General features: G+C 43.5%; 1 long non-coding RNA gene across 1 annotated transcript in view; it reads left to right on the forward strand.

Moving 5' to 3' along the window:
* The first annotated feature begins 459 nt into the window (after positions 1-459).
* Positions 460-16,033, forward strand: part of LOC141920175 (uncharacterized) — a 43,524-nt gene continuing 27,950 nt past the window's right edge. Inside the window, exons 1-2 of the long non-coding RNA XR_012622241.1 lie at positions 460-781; positions 1,798-1,922. This is a non-coding gene — a long non-coding RNA (uncharacterized LOC141920175). The remainder of the gene's footprint in view (positions 782-1,797; positions 1,923-16,033) is intronic.

Genomic DNA, 16,033 nt, shown 5'->3' on the forward strand with positions numbered 1-16,033 from the left:
ATTGTTTCAAGACCAGGAGAGGGATGGCAGAAGAGGATGGTTGATGACTTTATCCTTGGAAAACAACTTTCTAACATACCTGCAATAAAATTGAGCCTCATCTGTTTACCAGGACAAGCAACTCCAATCCTGCAAGCTCTGCACAGACCCCTGAACCAATGTAGAGTTGCACCAGATTAATTTTTTTTTTTTTTTTTTTTTTGCTACTGACTAACAGCAGAGTTTAGAGCCACCTTCAATGTGCTGTGCCTTGGTGCAGGGAACTGGGTTTTCACAGCGCTGCCTGCAGCAGCACTGAATCCAGGCAAAAGGGTCTCAAAAGGCTTTTTTTGCAATCCCCACTTTGGCTTCATCCAGTGCTAAAAAATGAGTCTGTTTAAGCATAACTCACAGTTATCTCTTTCAGATCGTCTGTAAAATGTTAATGTGATGTGTTCCCATTTAAAGATCCCTTTGCACTGCAAGAGCCACGTGAAGCCGTCTCTGTAGCCAGGAGCGCACCCAAATTAATCTAACGTGGAAGAAGGAGGAATAACAAACCTTTGCAAAAGGCGCAGTGAAATCCGCCCAGTGCAAGAGAGGCCCTTGGCCGTGTGGGCAGGTGGCACGATTAGCGGTGGGTGACACTGTCCACCCTGGTGCCAGAGAGCTGCTCGGTTCCATTCTACGAACCAGGCAAGATGTGACTCACGCAGTTTGCTCGCAAAGAAGGAGGACCATCTGCTAGTCATGAGCAGATGACAAATTCACTGCATTGCGTCTTGTCGCTACTTCCAAATTTGTAAGTAAACACATTTTGTAACCTCTCTCAGAATATTTGAGAGCTTCGATAATGGAAAAGTTTAAATTTATGTAACGCACGGTGGAGGGGTGGGGGGGGTGGGGGGAAGGGGGAGATACTTTATTCTGAATGGGGTTCGAAAGCGCCCGCTGCAACTTGGTGCCAGCTCCTGTAAGCTCCCGCCTGCGAAGCGAGGCGCTTCCTCCCGCGGGGCCGCGGGGCCGGGGCGCGGCGGGGCGGGCGGCGGCGGCGGCGGTGGCGGGGCGGGCTGAGGCCGGCGGCGGCGGTGCCTGCGCTCCCCCGGGCGGCCGCCGCCCCGCGGTGCAGCCCGGCCGCCCCCCGCTCCTCTCATCCAGCCCCCGAGGCCGGCAGCCCCGCGCCCCGCGCCTCCGCTCCTAGCAGCGGGGCCATCGCCGACGCGCCCCGCCCCAGGCTGAGCCCCTGCAGCTCCCGCGGCCTTGCCAGGGCGGGGCTCAGCCCATGCGGCCCGAGGCGCGGCGGGCGTTCGCGGCCGGGTCCCTCCGCTGTCCCCAGACAGCTCAAGGCGTGAGGGGCGGCCCCCGGCCGTGCCCCGGCCGTGCCCCGGGCAGCACGGAGGGCAGGGCTCCGCACCAGCATCTGCAGCCACAGCCTCCGCGGCTCCATCGGGGCAGGCCGAAACGCGAGGCGGTACCCGTGCACTGAATTTAAGCTTGCATATCCAGAGGTGTCTCAGGAATGTAAGCGTCCATATGTCGGTATCTCTCAGCCTAAAGAAGTAACTCAAAAGAGTGACCAGGAAACACTTACTTGGCTTAACAAGGGCTTTGTCCAGACAAGGTATCCCCATGCTTTTTGAAGGACAAGAGCCTGTGGTAAACAAAAAGTTGCATTAAGTACAGCTGTGGAAGCTGTACACTAAATGCAGACTTAAGAAGGCCCAAAATGATAGAACCATCCTCATCTTACATGAGTCCAGCCCCTATTGCTCGTAGACATGATACAGTCTCCAGTGAATGTAACTTTATTGTTTTTAGAGAGGGCCTGTCCTTTTCCAATCGATCCGTGGTGAATAACTGCTTTGCTCTGAGTCTCTGCCATGTGGACCAGACCAACAGGATGATGAAGGACTAACCCTTCTGTCTCTGAAAATTGAAATCGGGTAAGTAGAGTGATGATGAACCCTGTTGCTGTGCAATTCACCTGTTAGCTAGCTCAAGGAAACCCTCTGTTGCTATTCTGCCTCCTCTGTCCCAGTTCTTTGTACTCCACAGTGCTCCACCTGACTGATTTCCTGACTTTGGCAGGTTTCAGCACTTCTGCTTCTTCCAGGTTTCACCAATGCTGATCTTCCAAATGCTGGAAGATGATACAAGATGTGTCAGCCTGCCCTCAGTCTCCTTGGTATTTGTTCACACCCAAGCGAGGAGAGCAGAGCAGCTAAAGGCAGAGGAAGAAAGTCAGGGACCAGCAAGACACCTCTGCAGACCAGCTTGTGAAATCACAAGAAGTGGTGCACAGCCCTGGGGAAAGCACCTGGGTCTTTCTCAGGCCAGACACCCACGAAGCCATTATCCTCACTTGGTGGCCCACTGGCTTCTTGTCCTTGCTCTAGTCTTTCGAGTCCATTCCCTCTCACTGGTGATTTACAGATCTGCTTCCCTGCTCCATCTATCCCAGTGGAGGCCTGTCCTTCTGACACCACCCAAAAGACACCTAATCCCCCAGCTGAAGCCCAGCGTGGTGGGAACAAAGCTGCTCAGCTGACAGCCCTGGGACATACTGCTTGGCCTCGGGAGCATGCTGCCTGTCCCACAGGCATCCTTAGGAGACATCTTTGGCTCAGACTTCTTCTCACATCCTCAGTGATTTTATTTTTTTCTAGATACCATCTTTATGCAGTGGCCTTTCATCTCCTTTCAGCTAAAATTCCTGTGCAGGCTTCTGGCATTTGGAATCTCAGCTACTCCCACCTCTTTTTCTTTCTGGCCTCGGCAAACACTGTCTCATCCAACTTGTACCCAGCTCAAACACTGCTACGAGCATCCTTTCCTCACGAGTGGCTTTGGCTCTGCAGCTGCTGCTTCTGCCCCCCTTCCCCTGCTCTGCTATGTGCAGCAGAAGCCCCTTCCCTCTGCTCTCAAGGCCCCCCAGTGCATCACTCACTAACTAGATATAATTTCTGCCCTCAGCTAGCCCTTAATACGAGCCTAGCCTCACTTGATAGATTTTCAGACAAGCACCTTTGCCCATTCACTCCCACCACTCCTCAGGCGTGAGACGGGCACGCCACAAACGCCCGCGCAGCCGGTCCCTTGTCTTCTGTCAAAATCATCATTAAAAGCCTCCGGGATGCTCTCAGAAAATCTTTACTGTGAACTGCCCCTGTGCTGAGCTCATTTCTGATCTGCCAAAAGCTGCTGTTCCATCATTTCCTTCTGCTTTCCCTCTTCTTTGCCTACTTTGTCATTTCCCATTGCCTCTGCTTCAGTGCTAAGCTCTCCAGCACAGGGCCCATCTTTTTTCCTTAACCATTCAATACTCAGTCTGGTGATGTCCTAGTCCTTGATTAAGATTCCTATGAACTATGGTGATATGAATAGTAAATCATTAGGATCAATTCCCTGGTGCTGTACTGTCACACTAGGCATTCGCTACAGCTCCTGGTAGTAATTTGTATTTAACTTCGCTTCAGCGCCTCAGTTCTGAAGGTAGGAAATGTGTGATGTTAGTTACCTCTAATCATTGCTGGCATTAAAAGTACTGGTAGGTAACCCATAGAAAAATAAGTGTCGTAATTCCTTGTCTCAGAATGAAGATAGCGGTTTCTCTAGTTACATTTTTTAACCCATTTTGCTGAAATTTAATGCAGTTATTTAACTTTCATTTTCTTCCAGCTGCTAACCCCTCACCTAGTTCAAATGATTCATCCCCACTGCATTCACTGCCCAGGAATGTTGGCTTTCAACAAACTACAGCAAATAATGTAAAATAAACACGAGTGTGCTTTCAGCTCACAACAATCTGGGTTAAGTACATATTTCACACACTGCACCACAGGATATGTTAAATTAAAATCAGAACCACCAGATTTAAAAACCCAATGCCAATTCAAACCGTTGCCGAGTTATTTCTGTATTCACTTTATATGCAATAGTGGGCATGAGTAACAGCCATTGCTGTGTTAACCTTAAAATGTGCCATTTGGCAACTTTTTTTTCCATTAGTTGAGGAAAACCATGAATTTTTATTTGAAACTACTCTTAGTAGAAATTACTCTTATATGCTGTCAAGTATCCTGATCTCCTTGAACAAATCTGAGAGCCTACAGATAGTCGTGTCTCCATCTTCCTCTTATTTTAGTGTTCTGCGTTTTCAAAATTACTTTCAATCACACTCTGAAAAAGCAACCTGGAATGGCTTCCTTGAAATTATAAATGCATTTTTAAATGTCTGCTGCTTCATGCTGCCAGAATCAAGCAGTCTGGGTCTTGCATGTATTCATTTTCTAGTCAGAAGAAGTAGGGGAGATACACTTGAACAAAATACTGTGAAAAAGATGTTGCAGAGACTGGGATCTGACAGGAAAATATCCATGTACTGGGCAAGACTCAGATTTAATGCACTCTTAATCTAGATTTCCATAGTGTAACGTTTTATGAATCTAGCTTCTCATTCCAACAACACTAGGATAGGAATCGAGCTTGGTTGTTGATTTATTTTGAAGATACGCAGAATAGGCATTATATTTCCTTTAGACTTTAAATGCAAGACTAGAGATTCCCTAAAATTTAGAAAGACTCTCTTTCAATGCCATGTTGCTATGTTTAGACTTCAGCAGAGCCTAAAAGCCAGAAATTAAATTCTGGGGCTAGCAAGAGGGAAAGAGAATTATTGCAGTTCATCTCTTTTCTTTCTCCATATTATGGCTTGATTAGGCTATTGCTTTCCCTCTGCAGTGTCTGCTTGAAGAGATGAACAGGGACATTTTGGGGAGCTTTGCTAACGTGCTCCTTTGACAGCAAGACTCAGCTTTCTCTGAGTTGCTTGGAAGGATCAGCACTTATGGGAATGACTGAAGTGTCCTGGGGACAGAAAAAGAAACAATTTCATTTTAATAGGTTAATGGTTCCTGGATCGTGAAGGATCAGCCACTTGCCAAAACTTCTGCTTGATTTTCTTCTTTCAGCTTTCATGCTGCTGTAAAGCTAGACATCTTTCCCTGACCAGGGAAAAACATTGACCTTTACTGGTGTTGACAAACACAGCAGAAGACAAATCCAGATACAAATATTTTCACCCATTGCCACAGAAACTCTTTGAGAGCTGTATAGCCCTGTCTGGTCAGCTGAAATGTGAACGCAGTCCCTTGGCTGAGAACGGATGGAAAACCTTTCTCTCACTAACAAAGCAGCACTATGTACTCTTCCACCCAGCACAGGAGGAGAAACATCTCTATTCCCACAACCCTGCTTTGTTTCTCTTTTAGATCAGCTTTTGTATAAGGAGGAAAGAGATGAAGATTACTCTTACGACTAGAGGTTGGAGGAGGTGGTGATGAGCAGAGGAGTTGGTTTTAAAAGGTGTGCAGGTTAGGCATTTTATGGTAGCTGAGACTTTGAGAGGCAACTGAATGTTTGTATTCCCAGAATTAGAACAGCTTTTTTACAGCTCTACTGCTGTAATTTAGTTTTAGAGTTCAAAAGAGTTTCAGTTCAAAACCCAGTACTACCACAACTGGCATTGGTAAAGAAAAGAGGATAAATAAGCTAGTAGATTTTCCTCCTTCAAAATTAAAAAAAAAAAAAAAATAAATAAATGCCAAATTTTTCAAAATTATGGGAAAATTCAGCCTAAGAGATTTTCTTAGTTGGCTTCAAAGATCTTTGGATCCAGTTCTTGGAGACAATACTACTTCAAGAGCAAAATGTAATAACAAGGAAGAAGAGCACTGAATCTCATAGCCACTGTGGAGTAGAACTAGATCTTACTACGTTTCTGTGGAGGTGTATATACTCAATTAGAATAACTTTTTGACTTATTTCAATGCTTGAAGCCCTTATTCTCTAATCTTCAGTTGTGCCTATATTACAGGCTAGGGGAGTGGTAGGGCAGGCTTGTGCCAGGAGATGGGAAGCAGAAGCAGGTACATCATTGTGAGAGGAGAAGGCCAAGGGAAACCCTAGTTCAAGCTTTGGTCCAAACACTTCTCTTTTCTACCACTGATGGATAAATCATCCGCAGTATCTCCATAGGCCAGCCCACTATAGAGCTGCATAGAAATCTTCCAAGGTAACTACTTTCCCACCAGAAAAAAATGCTATTTTGTTAAAAACAAAGGGTTTTATCTAATTTGGGCAAAGATAGCTCATTTTGAAAAACAAATTTTTAGGGAAAGTCTTCCATGAAGGTCTCACCTGAACTTTCTGGAAGCAAATGTTCCAGTTTTTCAGTTTGAAAAGACAGTTTAGCAGGGTTTGATTTTTTTTTTATTGTACATGAAAAAAATAGTTTTCAAGGTGGAATAAGAATGAGACATTGCATTTTTATCAAAATGAAACATTGAGATCAGTTCAAAAAGGGGTTTTTATGGGTGTTTTTTGGGGGTATAGTCTGGTCTCATAGGAAATTTGGGAGAAAAATGGAGTGCCTTTGTTGCATTCTGAGAAAGAAGAATTTTTCAAACCCATTGCTTTCCCTGTAGACCAAAAAAATCCAGCTCTCACCCATCAATACTCAGGAGCCTGTACCTTTTGCAATGGCAGGGCTGGAGTTGTGCTGTGGGTGCTGGGTGGGAGCATAGCCAAAGAAAAGCACTGTGCTGTCAGGAGAATAGAAACTTCAGCTTGTGGGTAGGAGTGGGTGAGCCTGAGAATTACCCATGCTTGTCTGAAAATTGGCAGCCTGGCTGGAAAGCATCCAGGATCTCCAAGTGCCCAGAGTTTACAGGCCAGCCCAGGAAACAGGCTGCTTTAACAGCTCTGGGACACCCAGGAGGCCTTTTTCGGTTAAGTGCAAACCTTTACTCACACGCACACGCCCCACCTTAAGCAGCAATCCAGTCATTCTCAAAGAATGTCTTAAAAATAATTAAATGACTTTACATCATGTTCCAGGAGATTAAATTTTTCTGCCTTGCATTTCTTAAAGCTACCAGCTTATAAGGCAGCATGTCAAAGTAACAAAAGGTCATATATGGCACTACTTGCTGCCTCCAACAAGGCGGAGTAGCCTGGTACCTTATTACCCCTTTTCTTTGCTGAGGAGAGGAAAGAAGAAAACTGCAACAGCCTTGTCTTAGGCTAGGTAGTGTCCTCTAGTCTCCTTAATACAAGTGCACAATGGTGCATTTGGGATCGCTTTACCTCCTGTTAAGAAGTCATGGATGTCTTCCAAACATGTGTTGAACATCAAAAGTATGTCCTCCTCAGGTGGAATTTGGAGATTCCCTTCATTTCTCTAGCACTAGTAAAAACAAACAAACAAACAAACAAACAAAACCAGATTAAAAGTGAGGAAGGGCTCTAAATAATGCCAGTGTGGTATCACCCGCTGGGCTTGTGGGGATGTTTTGTATTTCTTTTCAGTTTTTTCACTTTCATGAGACTTAAATATCCATATTTTAAGACTATCTGTGCTGGAGAAAAAAAAATGCGTCATCAGCAATAGGCAGAAACAGCTGCTAGAAACAGTTCTTGGAATAACAACCTGTGAATAAATGCCTCAACCTCACAGTGAGACAGGAGAATAAGTGATGGGGCAGGTCATCTGGCACCTGCAGTGAGGTGCCTTCAAGGCAGGCTTGGCTTACACATGGGCAGCATGGCCATCCCTGCCCAGCCTGCCCAGGTCTTGGGCTCACCGACAGCCCAGACATCCCTGCAGCAGCGATGGTTGGGGCACCGAGTCCTGGGTCACAGCCCGGCTCCATCGACGGTGGCACGGGAGTTTGATGCAGCACTTCTCCACACTTCTTTTTCCCTCCCTGTTATGCCACTACTACAAGCTTAATTTTTTGTAATGCTTTTCAAATCAGTTTAACTGTGATTCTTAGGGGAATCTCAACTTTCTTTTCATATTAGAATAATGAAAAATGTAGGTGCCATTGTTGACACTACTCTACATCACAACCCTGTGTCTCATTCCAGTCCCTGGCACCCCAAACCGTAGTACAGATGCGGCTCTACTAACTGCTAGTTTTCTTGGGTAGAGGAAGGACATAAAGAATAAATATCTCAGGATAAATGAAAAAGTTTTTCCAAATTTTTCTCTCTCAAGTGTTTGATGAAAACATTATTGAGGAGGAAATAGGTACTAAAAGAAAAAATTACAGTCTATGGGCTTTGTGTCAGACTTGGAATATGAAAGATGAGAAAGGAAAGAAAGAGACAAAAGAAAGGGAAGGAATAATATGAAAATGAATGAAAGACAGGAAATGGCCAAGATATGAAAAGAAAGTGAGAGACAAAGTGGCTGAGAAAAGAGGGAGAAGAAATTTTGAAGGAAACATGTGAGGCTGCATAATAGTAGCTGTACATGTCTCTAGTGGAAAATAGTCATTATGGGGCACGTATAAGCAAATATGACATTAAAAATTACACAATAGCAGATAAGTAAAAGCTGTGGGTAGGTCTGGATAGTTCTCCTCCAAATAAGGCAGCTGAAAGTCAGCGTTCCCTTATTGCAGCTATTGTGAAGCTAAAGTTCACTTGTACTGAAATGTTTCCTTACTTTGTATCATAGCCTGATAAGTGATTTGTTCCACCGGGAGAAAACCTTTTATCACCATGGCCCATGTGTGTTTTGTTGGCACAGTATCTAGAATCCAATTATTCAATATACTTTTTCAGCTAGTGGGTATTTGTTTGAATTTTTAACAAAGGCGGGGTAAAACAGTGGTTTTGAAAAATTCTGTATTGCACTTTCTCAGCTCTTCTTTTACTACTTTTTCTCTCTGTCTACAGCCAAATCCACTCCCTAAAGCACTGAGGCACTGCAGGCCTTAAATCAAAAATCCTTTGAGTGTTTGTAATACCCTACTCACCCACAGACAGACCGCTTCTTCCAGTGGCCATTCCCACTGCTGCTGCGCTGATGGGCTCTGGACAGGCCAAGCACAAACAGTCACTTCTGCTGTCATCAAGGAACCCCTGGGGGGACAATGCACATAGCAGAACCGAGTGCCACAGCTGCAGCAGTGCAGCTGGTTCTCCCACCACTAGTGCAACCACTGCTTGGTCATAGCTTTGACAGTGCTCTCACACTTGTTAAACTCCTCCTCTCCTTGATTTCATATGCTGAATGGTAGCCAAAGCCATAATCTGTGGGCTTTCTACCTTGCAAAAATCTTCCAGCCATATGGTCTAACAACCAGGTGTCCTGTTACAACTACAACTACCTTGAAATGGCACAGAACTTTTCCAAAATGTGTCATGTAAACATCATGCTTTTTTCAAGACGGCTTTTTTTTTCCCTCCCAACTCTATTTACACAGTAACTTTTATTTTGCTGGACTTTTTTCTCTTCAGTTCTTGAATAATACAGGCTTTATGTTCAAAAAAATGTTAACCCTTTTCTTTAGCTGTACAGACATCTGCCTCTGTCTAAACTGAAGAGTATCACAACTTTCTAGTAAAAAGCATCTGATGTTTTATGGTAATAGTACCTTTGACCATTTTGACCAGTAGTCTTTGTAACTGAAAAGTACATAGAAGTTAGGCACAGGTTAGGCAATATGTAAACATTATGCACCAAGAGAGGCTGGTAATAACTGCTATAAATCACAGACTTGGTAAAAGCTGGTGGTGGACTAAGCACATTCAAGAAAGAAACAATTTCTTTCTTTGTGCCCCCCCAGCATCCCTCCCATTTAATGATGGCTGACACAATCAAAACCAGCCCCAAGCCACTGATCACACATCTTGAGATGTGGCCCTAGGGATTTCCTTGGAGGTAAGTTACAGAGCAAGACATTGGAGTGCTACCTGGCTGGAGCTCTGTTAAAAGTCAGACAGAGTAAAAATAAGGTGAAAGCAATCACACAGCAAAAAAGAGTGTGGCCCTGGGTAGAAACCAGGACCCAAAACTTCTTTTGGACAGAGAACTTTCTGAAAAGTCCAACCATCATTTCCCAACAAGGAAATGTACTTGTTTGTTCCCACTGGTCCAGGAAGAAAAACAATGCAGGATAAATAAACTGGATTGCCCCAAATAAATATTTGCCTCTGAGTATCAGTGTCAAACCAGCACCCTCCTGAAAATAAACTGGAAAGAATCTGAATGCTGTCTCTGTTTCTGGGATGGGGGAAATACTGCATGCAGCCACTGGACAGCACATGCACTTATGAATAGAACTGGTAAACGGGGACACTGCAGTAAAGACCTTAGTTTGCAAAAATCCTCAGTTCTAGATGAGAAGATGCCAGTGAGAGAGAGAGAATAGCATAAGGTCAGTCTCACTACTCAAGGTGGCATGCTTTCCCCTTTCTCTGAGCCAGTGCTGTTGTCCTGTTGAGCTGGCTGAAAACCGAAGGGAATTTTGGCATTTGAAACTGTTTACATTTCAAACAAAAATACTTTCATATTTCCTACAAAGCAGAAATTTTGTAACTCTGGCAGTTGTGGAAAATACTTAGTGCAGTATTCTGAGACTTCATTTAAAACATTGTTATATCTTAATGCATGGGTTTTCATATTTTGATTGATTAAAGGCCTGACAGCAGTAGTACTAGTCAGTGACGTGACCATGGACCACTAGTAATCCCTCTGAAACAGGGTCCCTTCCAACCCAAACTTTTCTACTATTTGATGATATTTCAGTGCAAGCATGTTACAGTGATCTTGGGATAGTGAGAAGGATCCGTGTGACGTTCGGCAGGTAGCCAGGTGGCACAACGCGGTGACGGCATTGAACTACTGATGGGTCTGTCCTTCCGAGCTCCTTTTGACTAGGGGACACTGTGAAATCACAGTGCTGCTCAGCATACAAGTTGTAACTCAAATTTGCAGACATGGATAAGACATAGGAACACAGATTAGCTACAATTCCTGTAAAAGCTTGGATTTTGGCACATCTTTATGAGCAGATATGCTTGTTGCCCCCTTGCATAACGATCCTTCTTTTTACACAGTTCCTACATTTTAGAGGCCCAGAATGGGAGAAGATCTATTGAATCACCATTCCTATTCCCCTCCCACCACAGGTGACTACATCCTATAAGGACCTTCAAAAACCTGATCAAGCTCCACCTTAAAATGTTTTTTTGAACAATATGGCTTAACACAAATATTGAAACCCGAGGTCTTGATAACATTCTGACTGTAAGCTTTGAAGTAACCTTTGAAAGTAGTATGAGAGGGTTATTTTCTGCCGTCAGATGACATGTTATTCTGCAATGACATTTGCCTTCTCTCTGAGTGTGGCACACTGTGATTGTGTTGTTTATCTTCTGTTCACAATTGCTTGTAAAGATCTTAAATACCCAGGCCACATCACCAGCCATCCCTCCTATTCTATGCTACGTTGTCATTTAGCTTTCTTTATGCTCAGTTTAACATTCTTGAGCCAAATCTGAATGCGTGGGACAGCACAGTTCTTGTTCCAGACACGTTCAGTGAATGCTGAGGTAGGATTTTATAAGCATCTCTAAAATCCCGTGGTACATTCTGTTATGATCCCTCCGCCCAGAAGTTTTATGAAACAGTCAAGTTTCAAGGCCAGGAGTTACCATCATGATCATCTACTCTAACCTTCTGCGTAACATCTGCAGTATTTCATCCACTCAATCCCTTAATACCCCTAAGGGAATTACTGTTCCCTCTTATGTGAATGAACTCTCCTGAGCCAAGTAACTTCTGTTTAAAGTAAAATTATTCCTCAAGAAAAAAAAGAGTCCAGCCTTGCTTTACATCACCTTTCAATATCAAATACCTTCTCTTAACATAAGAGCTAATAAACTATAAGCAAACCATCTGCTGACTTCATCAGTAAGCTAAACAAATGGAGCTTCAACTCTGTCTTTGTGAAGCATATTTTTCCACATATCCAAAGCTTTTTGCACACTCTCCTTGAACTCTTTCTGGTTGGTCACATTCATTTTGAAGAGGATGCCAGAGCAGACACAGCACTCCAGAAAAGGTCTTGGAGTCTGTCTCAGTCCAGATATCCAAAATATGGGTGTCTATTGCCTAGGCTATCCCAAGGGCCAAACCTCTTCTCTGGAAATCTGTAGCACAACTTCCCTGTGCTGCCCACAAGGAGCTGCTTTAGGGCCTGGGAAATAAGAACCATTTCTTTGAACCTCCATGAGGAATCCAGGTAAAAGGCAAACATTACAGACAAAAGTTCTGGGGATGAGAACAGAGAAGGGAGCCTGCTTTTGAGGGCATTTCTTTCTTACCAGTCCTGACATAGTTACCTGTTTAGGAGATAGGTTTTTATATGTACGTTGTCACAGCATTGAGAAGCTGCAGGTCAGGGTCAGAGCCCCACTGTGCTGGACATTACAGATCCAAAACCTAAAGCTGCTCCCTGCCCTTTGAACAACAATTTCTATCATTTTTTTCCTACAGATTCAGAGTGCTTGTAGAGCTTTTGTTTACTGTTTGTCTTACTGTGGTTCAAAGTAAAAATTATAGTAATGATCAACCTAGTTCTTCTGTATTTTTTAAATCAGTGCCTTATTTGCTTTCTTCCAACCCTCCAGGAGTGTTTCCAGTGGTTACAAGGGCTTGTAAGCTAGGACATCAGAAAGCAGGTTGTTAAGTCTAGCAGACCTGCAAATAGTAGTAAAGACTTCTTTCTTTTCCTGAATCTTTTAATTCCTGACCTATATTAAAAAGATATATCCAAATACTGATATTGTAAGCAAAACAGGGAGGATCATGAGCTTTCTACAGGTACTAAAAATAATGATTTAGCACTTCATTAAAGTTTACTTTCCTACCTAAGTCTTAGTCACAGCTCTGGTCACCATGCCTGGCTAGTAAAGGTGTTCAGTAAAGAAACTGGGGCTAAACTCAATGGGAAGCAGTTGTGGATTACTTTTACCATAGAGCAGCTTTGTGAAAGCAGGTTGCAGAGAGCTGGGGATGAGCCTCTTTAGCCAAGTAATAACTGATAGGACGAGAGGTAATGGCCTCAAGTTGCGCCAGGGAAGGTTCAGACTAGATATTAGGAAGTATTTCTTTACAGAACGGGTAGTTAGGTGCTGGAATGGGCTGCCCAGGGAGGTGGTGGAGTCCCCATCCCTGGAGGTGTTCAAGAGGCAGGTTGACATAGCACTTAGGGATATGGTGTAGTTGGGATCTGTCAGTGCTAGGTTAATGGCTGGACTAGATGATCTTCAAGGTCCTTTCCAATCTAGATGATTCTGTGATTCTGTGATTCTGCAGAGATTGTATTAATCAGTTTCACTGTGGAAAAACAGTGCTGGGATGTGGATGAGGAAAAATTAATTGATACATGCTGTTACTCTTCACTTTATTCTCTGACTAATAACTGAGATGAATTCAAGCCATGTCATTCAGCTCTGAATTTGTTTAGAAAGAAGTCAAAGAGTGAGGGAGATGGCATCCTATCTGAGGTTTGACTTGCATCTCATAAAGAGATGGGGAAGGTGTAACTGAACTTACTTCCTATTCAGTATGGTGGATTTTCAGTTCCTCCCTAGAAATAAAAATGTGGTCTATCCTTATTTAAGAAAGAAAGGCTGTGATAAAAATGGTGAAGCAAGAGGCAGAGACCACAGTGGGAAGACTCTGGATCCTGATGGCCTCTCTTCTCTAGCTGCTCTCATAAGTCTCGTTTTTATCCTGTGGAGACTCAGCTGGCCTTGGATGTGGCTGCTGTTTGTGATTTAGCAGATGGATGGTGCTGTGGCCAAAGCCACAGGAGGAATCAGTTCAGTTTCAGGCTTTCACGCAGACTTTCTCCATAATATTGAGCAAATCATCTATACAAAGAGAAAGCAGAAAGGTAGTGAGGCAAATTCATTCAGATCAGTACTTAAACAGTGGAGATTATAGCATTTCAACTTTAGAAACTGTATGGTTTTCAAAAGCTATATAATTTTTAAAAGAAACATAACATCAAGATTTCCCTTCTCTTGCAATGAGATTTTTCCTCAAATAACAGTTTGGATTATTTTGTTCTTAGTAAAAACAAAATTAAATCCTTTAAGAGCAAAAATAGCTATTTAGGAAAAAAAACCCAAAACACCAACAATAAGTGTATGTCATTACTGCACTTCAGAAATGAAGCCCATCTTCAATCTACTCTCTGACTCTTACTCCACTGAGCTAGTGGGGGCACACAGACCCTCAGTGAAGGGAGAAGGAGAGGTGGCAGAGGACAAATGGATTTAAAAGCTCAGCCAATAAAACCCAAGAGCAATGCTCAGTAAAATGAGTGGAAAACAGTAAGTGCAAATGTCAAGCATGAGTTAAAGAAAGCTACCCAGTTCATTTTCCTCAGCCCAAAGTGAATGGTTGGTTACCCATTCAAAGTTAAGTGTGAGTCTGCTGCAAGTGTGGCCTCCCCAGAAATTGTTCCCTGCAGCAGAAATTGGAAGGCCACCTCTGCCAACCCAAATCTTAGGACCATTTCATCACGTTGCAGAGATGCACAGAAGTATCTGCCATCCTCCCAGGCACCATATGGACCAGAGCTTGTGGCTTTTCTCACAGGATTCAGAAATGATATTGTCATTTTTTCCTCTTGTTTACTGGAGGGAAAGATGCTATGAAATTTTAAAGGACCAGTGGAAAATTAATGAAATGAAAAGAAAAGGAAGAGGGTCTGAGTTCTGAAATACTGAAGAATGGAAAAATAACCCACCTTCCAAACTCTTAATGCTTTCAGCAATAGGAAAGTGCCACACAAATGCAAAAAGCACAAGGGAAACAGCAGTAGCTTCTAAGGTCTAAACTTCTTCCTCTGTGCTGTACAATGTATGCATTTTTGACCTGTATGTGTGTGTACACCCACACAGAGAGAAAGCGAAAGATCATGTCTGCTCCGAAAAGTTAAATTACTAGAGAGCTTTGGAACAGCAGAAGGCAAGTAATATGGGCCTTGTAATCACATAATTGGTAATGGATATTACAGGACATGTTCTCTAAAATTTGCTCCTATTTTTGCAATGAATTAAGCAAGTGAGAGGAGATGCATCAGCTCCACCTTTCTTCTATAAGACAACCTTGACACCTCAAAGGACATGATGACCACAGAGAACTTGCTTTTCATGGTCATTAAGTACACCTGATGGTGCCCTGCAGAATACAAAAGATGTAAATGCCCAAACCAGAGCCCTCAGAAACAAGTGGGAGGGCTGTGAAGTCAGTCACAAGAACACAGGACTTCTGTTTTCCAAAAATGCCTTCCTAATGTGGAAATGCCAGTCCATGATCAAAAATAACTGGACTCTCAGGATTGTAAATCCCACAGAAAGTCACCTTAAAAATGCCTCTCTAGTTTTTGCTTTTGAAAATGCTGTGCCCAGGGACAACTAAAGGCAACCCACCCTGTGGAAAGAGTACTGAGGGAACCGCAGACTCCTTGAATGTCACTGGATTTGGAAAGCAGATCTTCTAGCCACACAGTGTCCCCAACTTCCTGCTTACAAACTGCTTCAGTATTGACTCAGTAGGAATAACACCATCCACTGAATCACCCACCCATCTGCAACACCTGCTTCTTCCTTAGCCATTACGCCTTCCCTGGGATGACTCAGTTTAGCTGCTCTGAGCTTGTGAGATGGGAGAAGGCCATACCTTAAGACACATGGGCTGAGGGGTATGCAAGGCCCCCTAGTAATTACTGGGTTTCTGCAATCTGGGATGCAATAATCCCTTGTCCACTCCCTGTGACTCCACGCAGTTGGGGGTTGTTTTGTAACTTTTCCAGCCCTGCCTATCTGGAACACTTTCCTGCCGAGACACTGACTCACTTCCTCTTTAGGAAGCTCACCCAAAATCCTTTTCACTTTAGCTTATAAACTATTATTAACTCCATCTGTAAAGCAAAACTTTACTCATCAGTAGAGCTAGCTGGGAATTTTCCAGTGATACACACTTTTTTTATTGGAAGATGTTGATATGTTTAAAACATAAATCTTCTTTAGAAACACACCAGTTTTGCTTAGGCTTTCATCAGAAAAATTGCTTGCATCCCAAGAAAGAACAGCTCAACTTAGCCAAGACACTAGTGGTTAGGTCACTGACATAGTAAAACTGGGTTTTTTGGCAAAATAGGGACCTGAATCTGGTTGCCCT

Source organism: Strix aluco, chromosome 2 (assembly GCF_031877795.1).
Source record: "Strix aluco isolate bStrAlu1 chromosome 2, bStrAlu1.hap1, whole genome shotgun sequence".
NCBI lineage: Eukaryota > Metazoa > Chordata > Aves > Strigiformes > Strigidae > Strix > Strix aluco.